This window comes from Micromys minutus, assembly GCF_963924665.1.
Source record: "Micromys minutus genome assembly, chromosome: 8".
Taxonomy (NCBI): Eukaryota; Metazoa; Chordata; class Mammalia; order Rodentia; family Muridae; genus Micromys; species Micromys minutus.
This window is the reverse complement of record NC_137977.1, coordinates 60,152,848-60,172,678: the sequence shown is the minus strand read 5'-3', so window position 1 is coordinate 60,172,678 and position 19,831 is coordinate 60,152,848. Positions and strand designations below refer to the sequence as shown.

Here is a 19,831-nt window from a genome sequence, read left to right as displayed (position 1 = left end):
CCAAGAGCATACACTACGCTTTCTCTTATCTGCCATTAGGACAGACTTTATACTATGCGCCGAAGTCCTTAACCTCACAGCCTGCCTGATTCTAAAACCAAGTGTTTCTCTGCAAGCCCGGACGTTGCCTTCACCCTCAGTTCTGTCCCTCCTCCGCAGAGGGCCCCCGCTAGTGCAGGAGGTCACTGGAGGGCGATCTCGGCGGGTAGCAACACAGGTCTGTGAAGGCAGTTCAGGCGGTATCCCCGGCGTCCTCCCCAGGTTCCCAGCTCTCCTGGGCCCGCCATCCTAGGAAAGAAAGGCGAACTACATTACCCAGCAGGCTTGCCGTCTCCCTCTTTCCTTTCAAGTCTTTGCACGTGGCCGGAGGGGGAGGCGGGGCCCGGACGTCACTCTCCTACATTCTCTTTCCCTGTGTCGGTACAGGGATCATTTTTTTCCTTCCTCTACTCCCTCCCTCTGCCTGCCCCTCCCTCCCTGTATCCCTTCCCTCCCTCCCTCCCCTCACGACTGGGTCGGTCCGCTGAGGTGCTGGATCCCCTCACTGCTGGGACACGCCGAACTCCCAGCAGGAGTCCTCTCTTTGGAGCCTGGTCCCTCCCTTCCCCTTCCCTGCCCCCTTCCCCCACCCCCGACGCGGGCTCCGCGCGGCGGCCAGAGGAACCCCGAGGTGAGCATCCCTTGTCCTCCCTCCTCTTTTAGTCACCTCGACTTGCGGGTGGATTCGGGGACCCGGGAGGAGGGCTACGTGACGTGCTCTCGATTATAGATAAATCCGGGGAAACCGCTCCAAACAATTCTCCCCCTTCCCCCTCCCAGTGCTTCAGCCAGCCCGGTGTCCGCACCCATCCTTAGTCCCCTCCTCTAGTGGGTACCGCACTCTCCGATCTCGCCCCCTCCCAGGGTTTGTCCTGTAGTGGGCCCAGCTCTCTGCGAGGTGGGGACCGTGACACCAGAGCTCCGGAACCCAGAGGGGTTCCTGGGGGGGACGCGCGTCTGGAGCCCCACTCGCGTTGGAGCCGCGCGGTGTAGCCGATGTCTTGTGCCGGGTTCCGACCGGAGGGGAGAAAGCTCGCGAGCCAGATTCCTTTCCCTTTTGTTTTGGAGCCTCGTCTGCTGCAACGAGCAGTTGCTCCAGCGCCAGGCAAACTTGCAGCTGTTCCGACCGCGCGCTGCGCCGAGGTCGGAGCGCGGCTGGGGAGGCGGCTGCGGGCGCGGCTGCAGCACTCCGGGTTGAGGGAGGGAACCCGCGAGTGTGTCCACGCTGCCCTTCCCTGCCGTGCGGACGGGCGTCCCCGCGGGCTTGGGGATGTCTGTCTCGTCTAGACAGGCAGCAGACCCCTCCCTTCGCCCCCGGTGAGCCCGCGGGCCGCGGAGGGCGCGGCGGATAGGCGCAGAGAAGGGAGCTCGGCGGAGCCATTGCAGTGGCGGTTTTGGCCGTTCTGTGCTGTGATGATTCTGCCGGCTTTGAGAACGATCAATCCTGTGGCCTGGGGGATAGATACGCCCTGCAGAGCCGGTGTTAAGGTGACAGGTTCCGAAAAGCCAGTTCTTTCTGGCCTGTAACCTGAGGGTTGATGAGGGGAGCTAGCTAGTGATGGTCTCACAAGCGCGGGTTTTAGGGGGAGATGGGAGCGATGGCTTGGCTGAAGTGGATGCCTAGGGGATTGGGAAGGGCCGCGTGCGGGTTCCTGGATGTCACAGGAGGAGGCGTCCCCGGGACCCAGCCTCGGAGCTAATTGTTTGTTGGCATTAAAAGACAATTCAGGATTCAAACCCTGAACTCGGCAGCCCTGGTTTTGCTGGTAGGGGTCAGGAGGTGTGTGAGCTGGAAAGGGGGCGCGGCTTTTAGAGGGGAGGGATCGGTGACTGTGCCCCGCGTGTCCCCACCAGGAGGGAGGCGTTGCCTCCCCCGCCCAACTGGTTGTGTGTGTACACACAGCTCAGTCTTGGAGGGGGCGGCATAGTGGAGAACAGCGTGGGGTGGATGCCTCCTGGGATTGGGCCAGCTAGCCCCAAATGGTGTGAGTTGGGCTGTCTCTTATGTGCGTCCACGCTCGAGTTACTAAGGAATCCTTAGGCTGGTGCTGGGGAAGACCTTAGGGTAACCTGGGCTCTCTGGCAGCTTGGGAGTTCCAAGCTCTCTGTGGCCCTCCGTTTCTCTCGTCCCCCTAGCCCAGTGACTGACTACCCACCCTGCGGGCTGGGAGGATCCACCCGAGCTCTGGTGCCCCCCACCCCCAGCAAGACATGCTTAGGATCCTTGACCGTAGCACAGAGGCTCCCCGTAATGCTCGTGCCTGTGCTTTTTCTCAGCGGTCTTCCCAAATGCTAGAGAGAATCCACGCGTTCAACCATCCCTCTCCGCTCTCAGTTCTTCAATTGAGAATCAAAGCCTGCCGGGTAGACCCTGCCTGCCTCTGCCCGCAATCCAGCGGGATCACACGCCGCTGCCTACCCCGCCCTCTCGGCTGTCAATTCTGAAGCTCTGAGATTATCCTTCTCTGGCTAGGGGCCCCTGCACCGCCTGGACACCTCGGAAGCCGCAGGCTCGGGTGTTGGGAACCTCCCCAGGTCGAAAGTGACACAGTTTAAGCACCGCCTCGACTCGGAGGGAGGCGCGGCAGAACACTGGGAGGAGCAATGGGCTGTCCTGCCGGGTTACTCTTGGCCCTGCGTAGGGACTGGGCCCAAACCTCTGGAATCTCTGTTCCTAGCAGCCTGTGGTCCATGAAAGGAAACCTTTAGGACTTTCAAACAACCCAGTTGTATAGGAACAGATTGCCCTCAACAGACGCTAGACAGTAGTAGCAGGATGCTCTCGGATGGCCCGAGAAAAGTCCTCTGAGTACGTGAAACAGGACTCTGCTGATAGCAATAGGCTCAGCGGTGTGTTCAGTGCCTATCCTGGTGAGGACCGTAATCTGCAAGGCGTGCTGGGTATTGTGCCGTTGAGGTGAGTAGATTGCTAGAACAAGAACGTGTCTATGAATTTACAGAGCGGAGTTTCCCCATCACATCGTATAGTTATTATGAGGATCCTGTGAGGCAGGGAAGGGCTAATCCCACTGTATAGATGAGAACACCAAGGCTCAGAAAGTGATGTCACTTGCCCATGGTCTTCCAATAGGTAAAGGACAGCTTTCTTCCTCCTGTGATTTCTCTTTGCATACCATTGCTGTTTATTTTTAAGGCAGGGGATCCCCAGTGTTACCTGGTCTACCTCTACCTCCCCAGTGTTGGGAAATTAGATGTGTACCTGGTACCCACAGCTTTTTATATAAATGGTGACATTTTGGCTTTGAGGGTGGGTTCTTGCTACCTTGGGAAGTAGATAATTTACCCCAAGAAAGTTATCTTGGTACAGATTCCTTGTCAAATGTTTTGTTGTTTTTGCTGCTGCTTTGAGACAGGGTCTCACTATATAGACTTGGTTAGCTTCCCTATGTAGACCAAGATGGCCTTGAACTCACCTGCCTCTGGAGTGCTAGGATTGAAGGTGCATAACTCCTTGCTTAGATTTTTCATCAAAATAAATAGCAATGAATAATGAAAACAGCCACTATAAACCACAGGCTTTTGTCACTCATCTAATAATTTGATGTTGCTGAGTACATGCCAACTACTGCATACCTATTATATTTTAGCATATAGTAAGCACATAGGGCACACACACACTTGTTCATGGAGTTCTTGGTGATTCCAAGATGTGTTGTTTGCATAGGTGTTTGTTCCTTTGTTTGTTTTGAGACAAGCTAGCCTGGGATATAATTATATATTCCAGGCTGGTTGGTCTTAAACTTGCAGCAACCTTTCTGCTTCAACCTCCCAAGTACTTCCAAGATTTATTCTTTACTGCTCTCAGTGCCATTAAAATGAAAAGGTAACCCCCCTGTCTTCCTCCTTGTCTCAAGATTGTCAAGCCTAGGAACCAGCAAAGCATCTGTACACGTCTTTGTAAGCACCCCGGCATTTGTGCAGATGGAGGTTCTCAGGCATGGGCTTGGGGGGTTTAAGATTGGCACACTGATCAGAAAGCTGTCTGACCCATTTATTCATAAATGTTTACTGGGCACCTTTGACTTTGTGTATCTTAAAGTACATATATGAGGAATTAACAGCTGGTTCCTGCTATGTGATGGAACAGTAGTTCTCAACCTGTGTGCTACGATCTCTTTTAGGGGGGTCGAATGGCTGAATGGCTCTTTCACAGGGGTTACCTAAGACTATCAGAAAACACAAGTATTTTTATGTTATGGTTTGTAACTGTAACAAAAATTACAGTTATGAAGTAATAACAAAATAATTTTATGGTTGAGGGTCATTACAACATAAAGAACTGTATTGAAAGGGCGCGGCATTGAGAAGGTTGAGAACCACTGTGTTAGACTCTAAAACTGTTCTATCTGTTGTTGTGGATATAAGGGTTTCAGTTTCTCAAATGCTTGTGATTGACCCATAGAGGCTATACAATCCATGTTGCTTTGGACACTCAAAGGCAGTCCAACAGGAAGAGTTACATCACACTGCAAGAACAGAGCCCCAAGGAGACCCATCATCAATATTTTATAATACTCATCCTGGGACTTAATCAGTGTCACATAAGTTGGCTGCCAGGCCCCATACTGCTTTGTGTCTTAGAGCAAAGGTAGAGGGAAGCAGAGGTAGGAAGGTCCTTGCGTCTCTTACCCGAACTGCAGGCTATTTGGAATCTCTCCAGTGGATCTAGAGCTATGTACTTCATGCAAGAAATAGGCAGCTGATGGATATGTTTCCTGAAGCCAACCAGCAGGTTCCTCTAAGACCAAGGCACTGAGAAGATGCTCTTTTGGCCCTACCCCCAGCTCTAATGTGTGGTGACTCAGAGAGAAGCTGTGGTTTTGGTCAAGGTCTCTCTAGGCTCTGCGGGGCTTACAAGATCCTCGTAGATGTTAGTATAAGGCTGTCTAGTCCCAGATTCACTTGTGAGGCCTCTGTCTGCCTTTAGTTCCATTTCTAAGGTTAAATTCTCTGCAATGCTGATCATGATGGTAGACGCTGTAGGTTCGTGGTTGAGATGCAGAACCTTGTTTCTGGAGAGACAGAAAACAGACAGGCAAATTACAGTCTCTGAGAACTCTCCCACAGTGGTGTTTTTTGTAGAACTTACCTGGTCATGTGTTAGCTAAGCTGTGGTTCAGAACTAGGTGAGAACAGACCCAACCCCGGAGCCAGGCTAAGAGGTAGAGAGGCAGCTTGCCTGATCTCCATCCATGCAAAGGCCTCTGAAGTAAGGTGACTTCTCAGTTACACGGAGCTCTTATCAGAGCTGGGCAGGAAACCTTGGTCTTTTGTGCCTCAGTTTTTTTCTCACAATCCTCCTGCCCCCACCTCTTTGGCATATCCTACTAGTATACGTATATGCTATCACAACTGACCCATTTTTTTTTTTTTTTTTTTTTGTCTACACCAGATACTTACAAAAAAAAAAAAAAAAAATAGATCCTTACTTCAAAGTCTGCCCACTTTGTCTCCTCTCTTTCTTTGACATGCACTTGGCTGGTGATTGCTTTCCTTCCGGGCTGGCTTTTGTTGCTTTGTATTTTGTGTTGGCATCCAAGAATACAAGAGGGCTTTTCAGGAGTGGAGGCCCTGTTCTTGTTTGGTGTGTTGCTTTCTGGCCCTAAGGCATGGACCTAGACACCAGTGTACTCGAATTCCCCATGGTCTTTAAGTGAATTAGTCAAGGACAGATCTGCAATGGGGAAGAGGGCGATGGGGCTTGGCTGAAACTCGTGCCTTACATGGCTTTATGTGGACTACATGAATCACTCCATGGACACTTTTCATTTCTGCCCATGAGGCTGGTTTCATCCCCCTGGCCCATGTTACAAGTGAGAAGGCCAAGTCCCTAAAGTGGTTTTTAGGGATGTGACTAAGTCGAAAGTAAGCTTTAGAATAGCCGTGTGGACCCTGTATCTTCTGGCTTCACACTCTCCATGCCCACTGCTAAGGAGGCTGCTGAACCACCTGACACCGTCATTGCTGTGAATGGAGCTGGACCCAACTACTGACTCCAGAGAAGAGTTGTGGAGTAGATGAAGGATGGGAAGCAGTTTCCATAGCAATGATACATGGAGTAGGACCAGTCTGGGATGGTTTAATGGAAGAAGTATATTTGGGAGTAGGTATAGGTATTCTGTATGAGGGGTTTTAGATTGGATAATGACCCAGATGTGGATATGAGGGAAACTGGGTGCATGGGGTGCATGCGGTGCCTGGGGAGGTTTGTTTGATCATGATGCAGTTGGCATGATCTTCTTTATGGTACTGGGCTTTGTTTCTGGGCCTGGGTCTGTGTTAGACATGGACTGTAATGGAAGATAGGCATAGAGCCCTGACTTAAACATAGAGGGAGTGAAACACAAATTTATTACGTTTCACCATGGTGTAGAGAAAAGGCCTGAGGCTCTTCAAGAACATGATGACATAGAGCGCCTGCCATCTGGGAGGGCTTCCTGAAGGAGGCAACTTAAGCATTGACTATTAAAGGAGAGGAAGGAAGCTAGCCAGAGGAGACAGGAAAAGGCCTTCTATGGTAAGGAACAGCGGGTACAAAACGGGTGGGGGTCTTAGGTCAAACCCAAGGACTCGGCTGAGGAAGTGCTTCACGACCAGCTGAGGACCAGCTGCTAGACTTATGTCCCATCTAGGATAGCAGAGGAGGCTTTAACAAAGTGGGCTCTGAGCTCTTGGGGCTGCAGTGTTTCTATCAAGGGAGGAGATCTAAAACCAGGCGAGGCTGGAGATGAGACAAGGGTCACATGTTGTCTTGTTTAGGTTTCTGTTGCTGCAATAATGTAAGTAGGACCAAAAGCAACCTGGGAAGGAAAGGGTTATTTCCCTTCACATCACAGTAAATCACTGAAGGACTGCAGGGCAGGAGCTCGAGGTAGGAACCTGGAGGGTGCTGCTTACTCCTCAGGGCTTGCCCAGCCTGCTTTCTTATAGAACCCAGAACCACCAGTCCAGGGATGGCCCCGCCCACAATGAGCTGGGCCCTCCCACACTAATCATCGATCAAGTTAATGCTCCACCAGCCAATCTGGTGTGGACTTTTTCTTAGTCGAGGTTTCTTTTTCCCAAATGACTCCTGCTTTGGCCAAGTTGATATAAAACCATCCAGTGTATATGTTAAGCAGATTTGTGGGGTGCAGCCTGTGGTTATTGTTTATATTTAAAGGGAACCCTCCACCTCATGTGAGTAGCAACCCAAGCATAAACTGGAATAGGTCTGCTGGGTTAGGCCAAGGACAAAGAGCGGGGGACAAGTTCAGAGTCACAGGCTTTGGATCAGAATGGCAGATAGTACAATGCCAGAGGAGGAAGGAGGACAAGCAGGAGCTGTGCGGAAAGTGAGGCTGAGGGGGCATCTGTGAGGTGTTGGGGGACCTAGACCCTGGCACAGCTGCTATAGACAATAGAGCAGACCTCTTCCTCCCATTGTCAGAGAATCCTTTGTCACACAGGGCTGCGGGCTCCTTAGGGAAGCCAGGCAGGGATGCTGTGTCATGCCTGGGAGGCCCAGTGGCAGAATCAGGCTGCAGCCTCAGCTGGATGCATCAGAGTGAGTTAGGGGAGAGGCGCTTTCATCTCTTAACATCCACAGGGAGCAGAGCGCTGCTGTCCCAGGCCCTTGAGAAGGGGAACTGCTTTGAGGGGCAGGTGGTGTTCTTGAGGTAAGATGGGGACACACAGAGAAAAGCTAGAGGCAGAGGGGGAGAATGAACGCAGAAGATCCCCGTTTTTCCATCCATCGTCTTACAGGGCTGCTGTTGGGGCCAAGCCTTCTCCTGTTTAGACCCAGAGACCCAAATCTATGCCTGGCACACAGGAGATGTTGGTCTCCCATGGGTCTTAGCAGGGACAGCCTGTGTCTGGGATTGGAGGTCAGCCAGAGAAGGCGTCTATGCACCAGTCCTAAGGGGGCACCCCAATACTGACTTAGACACTTTCAGTGCCACAATGGAATGCCCTGGAAGCCTTCCAACTACACGGTGCCTGGAGACGCTGCAGAAGATGCAGCAGCCTTTCTAAGAACAGCCTGGCTCGATGAATGCAAGGGAAGCCCTGCACCAGATGAGGCGTAGGCACGTAGACAGGAGACTCAGGGCTCAGAACCCCAGGGCCAGAGCCCTGACTGTGTCTCTTCCAGACCCCGCCTTCAGTAGGAGAAAACACAGGTTAGACATCAGTTCCCCACAGTCTCTGCTTTGGAATGGGTGGTGCTGGCTCTTTGGACTTGAGGTTGGGAGATAAATACCTCCTGGCAGTTGGAAACTTCGGGCCTGTTACAGCTTTGGACGTCCACCTGTTATTTATCCTAGGGCTCCACAGAAGAAAGTAGCCCACAGTCTAGGGGCCAGATCCTTCCTATTGTGGAGGCTGGAGGCTCAGAGAACCTAGAGAAGACATGGGGCTCTTCACCCACCATTGATTTAAGTCTGCCCTCAGAAGCCAAGTCCAGCTTTGGGTCCAGAACAGTGACTGAAGCAGAGGAGAGGGGACAGAAGAGCCCTGAGCAGGATCCAGAGAGTCGGCCTTGGGGACTGTGGCACAGTGGTGGGGGCAGATGCATGGTGTAGAAAACTGGCCCTGCCTCACCTTAGGGATTAGGGATTAGGGTCTGCATATGACCTGCACATAAGGTCCTGGGTTCAATCTCTAGTACTGCAGGACATAAAAAGTAACATATTGTAGATGAGTCCCATCTGTCTACAAAACCCTGAGTTTTCTCTTTTGCTGCTTGCTCTCGCGCTGGCTGGCATCTATCCAGGCTGCTGCTTAGGACTCCCTGGGAGGATTCTCATGGTTACTTCTTCTCCAGAGCAGATCCTGCCATGTTCTTCCTGTGCCCTAAGATATAGTTTCAAACTTGGGGAGACGCCTGGGGTCAGCTGGCTGGCCTTTCACCTGCTGGGGAATGCAAGACCAGAGAAGCTCTTAGCCCGCCTCGCCGTCTTGTTTCTGCTAGAAAGGGCCTCTGTTTGCTGAGCTCAGACTGCGAATCCAGCCAGTTTCTGTGTTAATTGGTTTAACCACACAGAGGGCTCGTGAGGATAGATGCTGGCCGAGCAGAGCCCTCTGCACAGGCATAGTCTGTGATACCTCAGTTACTTTTTAAATTTGTGTTTGAGTTTATTCTTGGTTTCTGAGGCAGGGTTTATGTATGTGGCCCAGCTCACCCTGAACTTTCTATGTAGTCCAAAGTGTCTTACATCCAAACTTGTGATCCTCCTGTGTCAGCCTTAAAGGCATTGGGATTATAGGTATGAACTGTCATGCCAGTTTTGATATAGAAATTCTGAACTACTTTGCTTCACAGACAATCATGAGAGACTCCCTGTCCTCTTTGATGCCTAGAACATGCTTTTGCTTGTAAGGAAGTGACTTGGGGGCCATATGCACAGAACTGGGTTCAGTGAGTTTCTGTTGTATGCCAGGCTCAGTGTTGGGTATTTGGTATATACCCCACAGAATGAAACTTACTTCCGTAAGGGAGACTTCGAGGGGCAGAGACATGGAAATACCACTCTATAATGGTAGCCACAGAACCCAGAAGTTACTTGGAAGGAATGCATGTTGGGTAGGGTGGCTGCTGCCCCTGTGGGTCTGTCACAGGGAATCTCTTGAGGTATACAAGATCCCCAGGCTACGGAGACATTCAAGCCTCATGATCTTGAGGAATTTGCTATGAGTTTGAACCCATGGCCTGCTCTTGAACTCCCATCCTGGCCTGTCCCCTCTCAGGACGGGGTTCTCCTGATTTTTAGGACCAATGTATTATTTGAGTGCTGTGTCTGTTTGCAGCACCCCGGGATCTCCCATAAACAAAGACTTTGGCTCTTTCTTTCTCATTACAGGGCAGGGTAGGTAGCATCTGTGAGGCGTACATGTCTACTGGCTCAGGTCGGCGAAGCTGTTCCTGTGGTAAGGTTGGCCATCTTGGATGAGCTCTGCCCACTTCTGCTGGACTTCTTAGTGAGGAGCAGAGATTCTGGAAATAGACATAGTTACCACCCCGCTCCCTGTAAATGGACACAGTTACCACCCCACTCCTTGCAAATGTCTCTTTGTCCACATGCCACTGGTTCTCCTTAATCTTTTTATCCTAAGGCTCTTACCTGCCAGTGTTTGGCTCAGGTTAGCCGTCATCTGGCACTGGGTTGGCTGTGGGAAGGGAGAGGTGTTGTGAAATTGGCAGCCCTGAGAGGATTCCTTTTCCACATTTTTCCTATCGCGGTGGGAAGGACAGAGTAACCTCATGCTGCCTGTGGGAAGGTAGAGGCAAGGGGACTGAGTGACTGGAAGGTACACTCGTTGACGCAGGAGGATTACCGGGTTATATAGCAAGGCCTTATCTGGAAAGAAAAAGAAAAAAAAACAAAACAAACAAAAAACAAAAGAAGTCATGGGCTATACAGCTAGAGGTGAGCAGTGCGTTGAGTTTTAGTCCCTGTACCCCCAAACAAAGCCTAACTAAATTAGAGCAGAAGTAACAGACTGGTGGGGGGGTTTTACTGCATGAAGACATGCAAGCCCAAGGGAAAAGCCTTCAGGAGAGACCAACTCCCCTCCCCCAACCCCACCCCCGCCTTAGTTCTGGACGTCTAACTCCAGCACTGTAAGCCTTGACTCTTTGTTGCTCCCAGTCTCACAGTGTGCCTCAAGACACACATGTACATCCATGATGTGTTCGCTGAGCATGTGGCCCGCTGAGCCTTCGTGCTTACCCAGGGGCCAGTCAGGTGCCACTAAGAGCTTCTGGGTAGCACAGGGTCAGTGGACGGGGCAGGTTTGTCCTGAAGCCATTGGAAAGCCTAGTGATAACTTTAAAAACCAATCATTTTTGGATTACTAATATAAGAGCACATAGTGGGTGCTTTTTATATATCAGCCTTCCCGAATTATATTTTATCCATGAAACAGTGAGGGTACAGAGAGGATTTGCCTTAGGTTGTTGCATGGCTGGGAGGTAGTCTAGCGGATTCTAGTTCAGTTTTGCCTTTTTACCCTCACTCACAAGGACTGGCTGGTTATACTAAGGCCCCTGTGATGTTCTGGGGAGGTTTGTCATTCATTGTCTGGGTGAGCAAGTCACCCCTATCAACGGTTTTTTTCTCTTGGTGACTCCAAGACTTAGGAGAGATTACATCTTGGCTGCCTGCCCCTTGTCACCTTGAGGTTCGTTGCCTATCCCTTGGTTATTTAGAGTTGCCCATAATGGGTTGCTATGGAGAAGGAACGGACACTGGCCCCCTTTTTGCTTTTGCTCACACTAAGGCTGCAGCTTCAGGTTCACCTGGGCTGGCTGCCGGAGGCTGATGGTCTCTCCTCTGGGTAGAGATGAATTCTTTCAGCAACAGAACTGATCCCAAGCTACCCCAGGTCCTATGAGGAGGGCCCAGGCTGAGTTCTATCCACAGTACTGTATGGCCAACTGGGCCTTCTGCTGCAGCCTGAGTCACAGGCTCTTACCCATTCATCTTCCCTGCACGTAGGCCCGTGTGGGCAGCAGCAGTGGGCCAAGTAAGGAGACGCTGTCTGGAAGTTCCAAGGACACAGTTGAGAACAGGGCCATCAGAGCAGAAGGGAACTTGGTTGTCAACCTCTGGCAGGCCAGCAGGAGTGTATTCCTGGAGGAGGTTGACTTTGCTCACCGCCCTGGAGACGGGCTTGCTTAATGGATCCGTAACAGATATGAGAAGAGGAAAGTGTCTTTCAAAGTGCCCGGTTCCTGGTGGCCTGCTGTGATCTCATTGCTTCCCTGATTCTGACATTAGGGTGGAGACAGCAAACCTCTAAGCCCTTCCTTCAGTATTCAGGGTTCCCAAGGGTGGCAATTCCTGTGGTTTTTGTGGGGTGCCTAGGGGGCTGGTGGGACTCACACACTAATCCTAGCAGGGCTCTTGAAGGAGAGTGGCCTGGGGACCTGGCCAGGATCATGCACACTTCCTATAGAACATCAGTGAAAGAGGGGTTTTCTGAGCCACGCCTTCCTGGCTCTTCAGAATACTGTATATGGATTTTCATGTACACTAACCACAGAGCCAACCTGTCAGTGTTGCGGCCAGCAATAGGTTGTTCTCTCAGGCAAAGACAAAGATCTCACTAATTCAGATTTACCCAGTGCACTAGACTGGATGGGAAACAGCTTCTCAGAGTAGCAGGTGGGGAACACAGAGTCTGGATGTCATTGAAGGTGGGTCTTGGCAGGAAAAGGCAAAGCCTCATTCATGGTATGTCACCAAATTCTCCTTCCTGTGAACGTGGGCAATCTCATACAGTTGAGAACTATCTGAAGGTCTCTGGTATTTGACATAATCCTTGGTTTGGAAATGTGGGAGTCAGGGGTAGGGGTGGGAGAATCTGAGGAGTCTGACCTTCAGCAAGTGGGGACCTGGAAACCTCTCAGGGAGACCTGGAAACCTCTCAGGGCAGAAAGAAGGCTTGCTAGATTATGGCTCAGAACCTAAGGAACACAGCGTGCTAGGATACCCTGGCTAGGATCTCAGAGCCCCAAGATTGCACAGTTCATCTTTCTGGACTTTTGAGTCTGCTGAGCCCCTAGGCTTCAAGCTAAGCACTACCCTTCAAGAACTCTCCTGAATGAGTGTCCAGTATCTATCTATCCAGGGATCTCTTTCCTGCTCTTCCTTATCATTCCACCTCCTGAAATGGGAGGCAGGATGAGACTGTGCTCTGGGTAAGGCACGGGCAGTCCAGGAAACAAACTGCAGTCAGTTCTCTCCCTTTGTACTGCTTCTACTGTAGCCCGTGACAGGCTAATCTGTTTTGAGGTTTAGCTTCTTCATAGAAAAATTCCCAGCTCCCATCAGAATAATCTGGGGTAAAGATCTGTTTTCCTAGCCTGAGCTCCACCCAGCCCTGGTGCTAGCCAAAGCCACCTCTGCCCAGATTTCTTTTAAATGGTCCTGAGGGCCAAGAATCAGATGCAAAACCAGTGAGATATTTTTAGATTTCTTTGTTTTATATGTGTGAGTAGTTTGTCTATATGTATTTGTATCACCTTTTGTTGGTGTGCACGCCTGGTGCTCACAGAGGTCGGGAGGAGACAGATGCTCTGGAACTGAGTTAGTTTGTGTGCTAGGAACTTAGTCCAGGTCCTCTGTAAGAACATCAAGTGCTCTTAACCACTGAGCCATCTCTGCAGCCCCAGAGGCAGAGATTTTGTATTTGTCTTGTCTTGTGGCAGGATCTTAATACATAGCCCACATTGACCTCCTGCCTCAGCCCCTGACTGCTAAGATTACAGACATATACTACTAGATCTGGCTGAGGAGTTGGGTTCTTAAGAACTGACTCATCAGGCCTGGGAAAGCTGGGGGTGGATCACACAGAGCCTGGCCTAGAGACCTATCTATGACTGCCCCTTGCTTTAGGACCCATCTCCTACAGCTTAGGACCATGGCTGTGGCATCTCAGGCTCTTCAACCCAGCCTGGCCTCTACTCTTTTCTGCTCAGAAAACAAAGCGCTCTGGCTCCTCACTTTGGCTCCGTTTGCAGGGGCCCTGTGATGAGGAGGCTCTGTGACCGAGACTCTTGATTGTGGATGTGACTGGGTTGTGAGAGGCCTGAATGGCTAAGGACATGCAACTCTGGGTGTGTCTGTCCGGCCTGTCTCCAGAGCCCACTAGATCATGAGCACTCTGACCTCCTCCATGTTTAATCTGATGGAGCCACAGTGTGCAGAGACTGTTGGGGGCGGTGAGGGATGGAAGGTGGAGCTGTGCTGAAGGAAGTACTCTCCAGGGTATCTTAGAAGGCAGGTTCTTGCTCTGTTGCCTTTCCCATCTTCACTCTGCTTCTTTGTTGCCTGGAGTGGAACTCTGTTCCAACTCAGTCCTCCTGTGGTGATGGATGACATCACCTCTGTAGCAGAAAGCAAAATAATCTTTCCTACCTTACAATGTTTCTGTCAGATGTTTTTGTTACATTAAGTAACAAGCGGTGAGTTCCAACCTAAGCCATAAAGGAAGGGGCCACTTTCTTGATGTGTGCATCTCTAGGCCTGTAGCCCCTGGAAGTCTCTGGGGCTTCAGTAAGCAGGGCAAGGGTGAGCTAAGTTTGGGGTGCAGTAGGAAGAGGGATAAGGAACAAAGGAAAGGCCGACTCGGCCCTATCTCAGGAATCTTTGACCAGCAGGAACCATGTAATGAACTCAGTGAGGACCTGCATTTGTTCTGTGTCTGCACAGAGAGGCAGGCACAGGGCTTCCAGCTCTTCATGTCTCTACTCTTCTGGAAGCTTCGGTCTGTACTGGTGCCTCTGTTTCTGAATAGTACACCAGAACTTACCTTGTCTGTCCTCAGCTGTCTGTCCAGCAAACCATGCAGAGTGGGGAACTGTGGGTGGTGAGTTCCTCATTGTCCCAACATGGAGGTGCTGAGAAATTTGATTTCTGACCTTCCTGCTTTTTCGTGCCACCTCCTTGTGTGGCTCATAATGGCCTTATTCTGTACGTGTGCACGGCGCACGCGCACACACACACACACAGATAGTCAGGCAGACAGAAGGAAATAAGTGTGTGTGTGTGTGTGTGTGTGTGTGTATGTATGTATGTGTGTGTGCATGCATATGTGTGCATTATGACGACACAGTTCCATTGAGTTTGGGCCTTACTCTTTGGCATCTCTTGACCTTACGTCAGATCTTTACAGCCTTTTTCTAGTACAGTCACATTGGGGGTTGGGCTTCCAACAAGTGAATTGGGAAGACATAATTCAGTCTATAACTAGCTTTATCCAGCGAACTCTTCCTGTGACGTAAAGGAATGTCTTCAGACAGCTGGCAGAACAGGATTTTAGTTGAGTAGATAGGAGCACGTAAAACATTTCATACCTCATATTTGTTTAAATGTGCATTAAAGAAGCAAACACCAGCTGGGCATGATGCTACAAGCCTGCCATCCCAGCTCTTGGAGGGAGGAGGAGTAAGAGGAGGAGGAGGAGGAGGAGGAGGAAAGGAGGAGGGGGGGGGAGGAGGAGGAGGAGGAGAAGGAGTTCAAGGCTAGTTCTGGCTGTACAAATGCCAGGCCAGCTGTAATATAACCAAGTTCTGAGAGTGTAGTTTGGGGCAGAGTTCTAACCTAGTGTGCGCGAGGCCTTGGCTCATCCGTTTGCCTTCTTCACTGGGAACCTGGGCCTCCTTACCACATGGCAGTTGAGTTCCGAATGTGTTTGTCCCAGGAAACAAGAAAAAAGCAGCTGCCCATGGCTGATGGCCCAGTTCAGACACTGGCCGAGTGTGCTCCTCAAGTGCTGTTGATCAAGAGTCCACACTCAAGGGGACAGACAAGGCTTTTAAAGAATTCGAAGTCGGTGGTTTAACCACACAGTTGATCTCGTTTTTTCTTTTCATGGAAGTCTAAATTCACTTCCCGCTTGTTGTCTTTTATGCGGAGATGAAAAAGAGATGTAAAGATTGGTGTGTATGGTTTGACCTTAGTGATAGTTAATCAATATTTTATTCACCCTTTGAACGCTGGCCCCACCCCATGGGACTAGCTACTTTTTGTCGAGGTGATAAAACACCACGACCAAAAGCTGCTTATGGAAGAGATCGTTCACTTTGGCGATGTCGAAGAAGCTTGGCAGCATGTGACAGGCATGGCAACCAGAGAACCACACCCTCAGCCACAGGCACAGAAAGTGAACTGCAGGTCGGAAGTAGGAAAAACATTCTTCAAGATCTCAAGGCCGACCTGCCCCCAGTGACTTCTTCCAGAAATGCCTGACCACCTGAACCTCCCGAAACCGTGTCACTAGCTGGGAGCCAAGTGTTCACATGTCCGAGATGGGGGCGTCACTCTAAAAGCGCCATACCCTCTGTGTGACGGCTTTTATTTTACCTGGCACTTCTTCTGTTCTCTCCGATGTAAGCAGCTGGCCTTGCGAGACAGACAGAGCCTGTCCCTAGGAGGCCGCCTCCGAATCACAGTCCTCTCTTGAGAGACTGTCCTGTGGCTGAGCCCAGGCCGCTGCTGAGCTTCAGGGATGGATCCGAATGCATGCTCTCCCATGCTTCTCTTCCAGGGAGCCTGGGCATCGATGGGAGACGCTAGTGGCCTTTGCCACACTTCTCTCAGGGTGTTGATTTCAGCAGCATGGCACTGCATGTTTCGGTGGTAGTGAGGTATTTGTGCTCTGCCTGTGGCTCCTTGGATGGCCTGGGACTTGGTGTTATGGAGTGCCTGGCTTAGGGCAGCCAGCACCCTGGTTTTGTTAACTAACATCCACAGCCTTGTTTCCTCACCTGTAAAGTAGAGGATTTCATTTAGCCGGAGAGTTGGGAGCCTATGGCCTGCCCACCAAATCCAGCCCAATACCAGCTTCCCATGGGAAAATTTTAATTGAAATGGTCATGTGTGGTCCTCTACGTGTGTCTGTCCCGGTTCTTGTCATAGAAAACACGTGGCCTGTGAGGCAACATGTCAGGCCTTTTATGGAGAATGTTGATGACCCATATGGCTGCTCCTCCCTCCCTCCGTATCTGTTGGATTTGCATCTGTGGAGCTAACCAAGGCTCAACATTATCTTTTAAAGGACTCTCTGGGGCGGCTGAGGTGGCTCATGCCTGTAATCCCAGTGTTTGGGAGGTGGCTGGAGGGGTGTTGGAAGCTGAAGGACATTTTCCGCTTTATAGTAGGTAGAGCTTGAACTTGAGCTGCATTAGGCCTCGACTCAGAAACCCAAGCTAAACAAATAATCACGTGTGTGTGTGTGTGTGTGTGTGTGTGTGTGTGTATTGATCATATGCAGATTTTCTCGTTTCTTATATATTATACTTTAGCAACGATTCCTACCACATCTATATTGTATTTGGGATTTTAAGTGATATCTATCTGAGTTCAGGGACATGGGAAGGTCTATGTAGATTGTATGTAAATACTGTGCCATGTATTAGAGAATGGAGAACCTGGGTCCTAGAAACCATGGTCCCTCATTCCTCACATATGGAGGCATGTTTGCCAAACATAACTTTACTCAGAGGGTTCTTCAATCATCTTTCATTTCTCTTAATAGTAGAAGCAATCTATATAGTATTCACCATGTGTAATCCCAAGAACTTCAAAGTCCTTGATTTATTTCATCCTCCAGGAGACTCAAGAGGGTTAGTAGAAGCACCATGTTCACATTTCAGAGAGGAGAATACGGAAGCCGAGTTCACAGAGAGGTTAAGTAACTCATTCAAGGTCACTCAGCTACTAAGAAGCAATGATCTGACTCCAAATCTGTCCTCTCTGTCCCACACTGTGTCTTCTTAGTGGCCTTCATGAGCCTGGAGAGCTGACTAGAACTGAGGCAGCTTGGCCACCATCTTATTTTCCCTTTAACACCCCCCCCCCCGGCTCCTGACTAGGGTCTCAGGACCCTATGGAGACAATTCTCACTAGCCACGGCACCTTGTACCTTAAAGAACAGCATCCGTGCTGCGGTGGAACAGAGGGTGTTTTTCAGTTGAGAGCTGAGAGATGTGTGAACAATGCAGAGCTTCGTAGTTGTTTAAATGTATATTAAAGCAAACAGCTGGGCTTGGAGGTGAAGGTCTGTAACCTCCACATGTGGGAGGAAGAAAGAGTGGAGAATGGGAGGAAGAAGGGGAGGAAGAGGAGGAGGGAGAGGAGGAGGGAGAGGAGGAGGGAGAGGAGGGAAGGAGGAGAGGGAGGAGGTAGTAGCAGGAGAAGAGGGAAGAGTTCTAGCACATATGCTCTTCAAAATTCCAGTACATAAATAAGATCTGTCCTAGCTCCTGCTGGGCTGCTGTAACAGAAAACCACAGGCTGGGTCGTGGATAAACAAGAAGAGTTTATTTTGCTCCCAGGTCTGGAGGACAAGATACGAAACATCCAGGGGCTGTGTCCAGTGAGCACCTTCTTGCTGTGTCTTTACCTGAATGACCTCTCAGAGCTAAGTCTTTTTGCAGCCTCTACTGATCTCTTTATACAGCTGGAACCCAGTGACCTCCGGCATCCTCCCATCAGGCCCCATCTCCCAGCTCCAGCTTTTGAAGGGCACATTTAGACCAAAACGTTCTTCCATGGGAACGAGGATGGTAGATGAATAGGCTTTCTAGTGATCATCTGGTGGCATGTTTCAGTTGATCTTAGAATAATCTATTTGGAGCCAGTTCCCAGGGCCAGATGGTCTCAAACTCTGTGGTAACAGATACAGCCAACCAGGGCCAGAAGGTCTCAAACTCTATGGTAACAGATACAGCCAACCAGGGAGAAGCAGCCGAAAGGAAACCTCAAAGCTGGAAATGCTGTAGGCAGAACAGAGTATTGGATCACAGAAGGGTCCCCTAGAAATCTGACTAAATTGAAGAGAACTCTCTGCCAAGATCTCAGAAGATCTAAACTTCAAACCACTGCTGAGTTCAGCTTCCTGTGGTCAGTCAAAATCAAAGGTTCCTCAGAGAGACACCATAATAATAACCAGCTTGGTGACTTCACTCCCTGAAGATCACCCGCCCAGCTCCCTCTCCTGGTACCCCTAAACCAGCTGGAAGGTTGAAAGGTGGCTTCACCCTCTTGGGGAGGTGTAGTCTGGGGCTTTGGACAGCCCTGTAGGTAATTTCCTATGGCAGGTCAGCTTGACAAGTCCTCTTCTCTTTAGTGGGAGGTTCTGTGACAATGGAATACAGCCTTCCTTGAGGCTTACAGTATTGACTCCAAGGAGGTAGGAAGGGAGGTGACCTTAAACCTTTTATTTTTACTTTACAAGTGTCCTAGCTCAAGAGCTAAGACGATAGCCTTGTGGCAAGTTTTGGTATTTAAAAATCATGTTTAATTTATACACACCAAGAAAATGTTGACTATTTCCATGTTACGTTTTGTTTTACATGTACTTTATGTTCATGGTAACTAGTAAGATTTCAATGCATACTATCAAACCTTTAAAAAAAATCAAGTTCATATTGATTTAAAAAATCAATATTCATATATTTTTATGCCAAATTGCTTTTTAAAATCTGTACATGTATCTCTTTTTTTAAAAAAATAAAGTTGTAAGGAAAAAAAAGTGTCCTAGCTTTCTCAAGTGCCATTTGCCAGCAATCCTACTGGTCTTAGGCGTGGAGTGGGTCACCAGCATTATGAAGGCCAGAGCTGGTCCTGTGCAGAGGGCGTTTGTGGACGTGGAGACATGTGGAGGGAGGGACCTCTTGTCCTTAATGCATCACTCAAAGTGTAGGCGGGCTCCTACAGGTTTGGAGAGTAAGGGAGATGGTCCTGTGCTGATGGACCCCTACGTGCTGAGGATCATGGGGGATTTAGTTCTACATAAGCCCTGTGAACAACCCCTCCCAAAATCCTCCAATGCCTGCCTCTCCTCGTCCTAGGAGAACATTTGACCTCGTTTGTTCAGTAGTTAACCATTGAAGGAAAGTAGATGTTACATAAAACTGAAGTTACTTAATTAAAATGTTTTCTTTCTCTTTTGTAGGCATACTTATTTTGTTTTATATGCATGACTATTCTGCCTGTCTGTATGTCTGTCTGTGCACCACCACGTTCATGCCTGGTGCCTGCAGAGGTCAAAGGAAGGCTTTGGATCCCCTGGAACTGGATCTGTAGATAGTGTGAGCCTTTATGTGGGTGCTGGGAATCAAACCCAGGTCCTCTGAGAGAGCAACGAGTGGCCTTAACCATTGGGCCATCTCCTCAGCCCCTGAGAGAGGACTTGCTTCATCTAAACAGCCATTGTGGGAAACCGAAGTTTGTCTTTCTTGGAATTTACACTTTAGAGCGTGGCTGCATTTTCATGGTTC

At 49.9% G+C, this 19,831-nt stretch overlaps 1 protein-coding gene across 5 annotated transcripts in view; it reads left to right on the top strand.

Moving 5' to 3' along the window:
• The first annotated feature begins 563 nt into the window (after nt 1-563).
• The window catches only part of CTIF (cap binding complex dependent translation initiation factor), a 258,284-nt gene continuing 239,016 nt past the window's right edge, over nt 564-19,831 (top strand). For all 5 annotated transcript variants that reach the window (XM_080920215.1, XM_080920216.1, XM_080920213.1 and 2 more), the window contains exon 1: nt 564-670. The gene's annotated coding sequence lies outside the window, so the exon portion shown is untranslated. The remainder of the gene's footprint in view (nt 671-19,831) is intronic.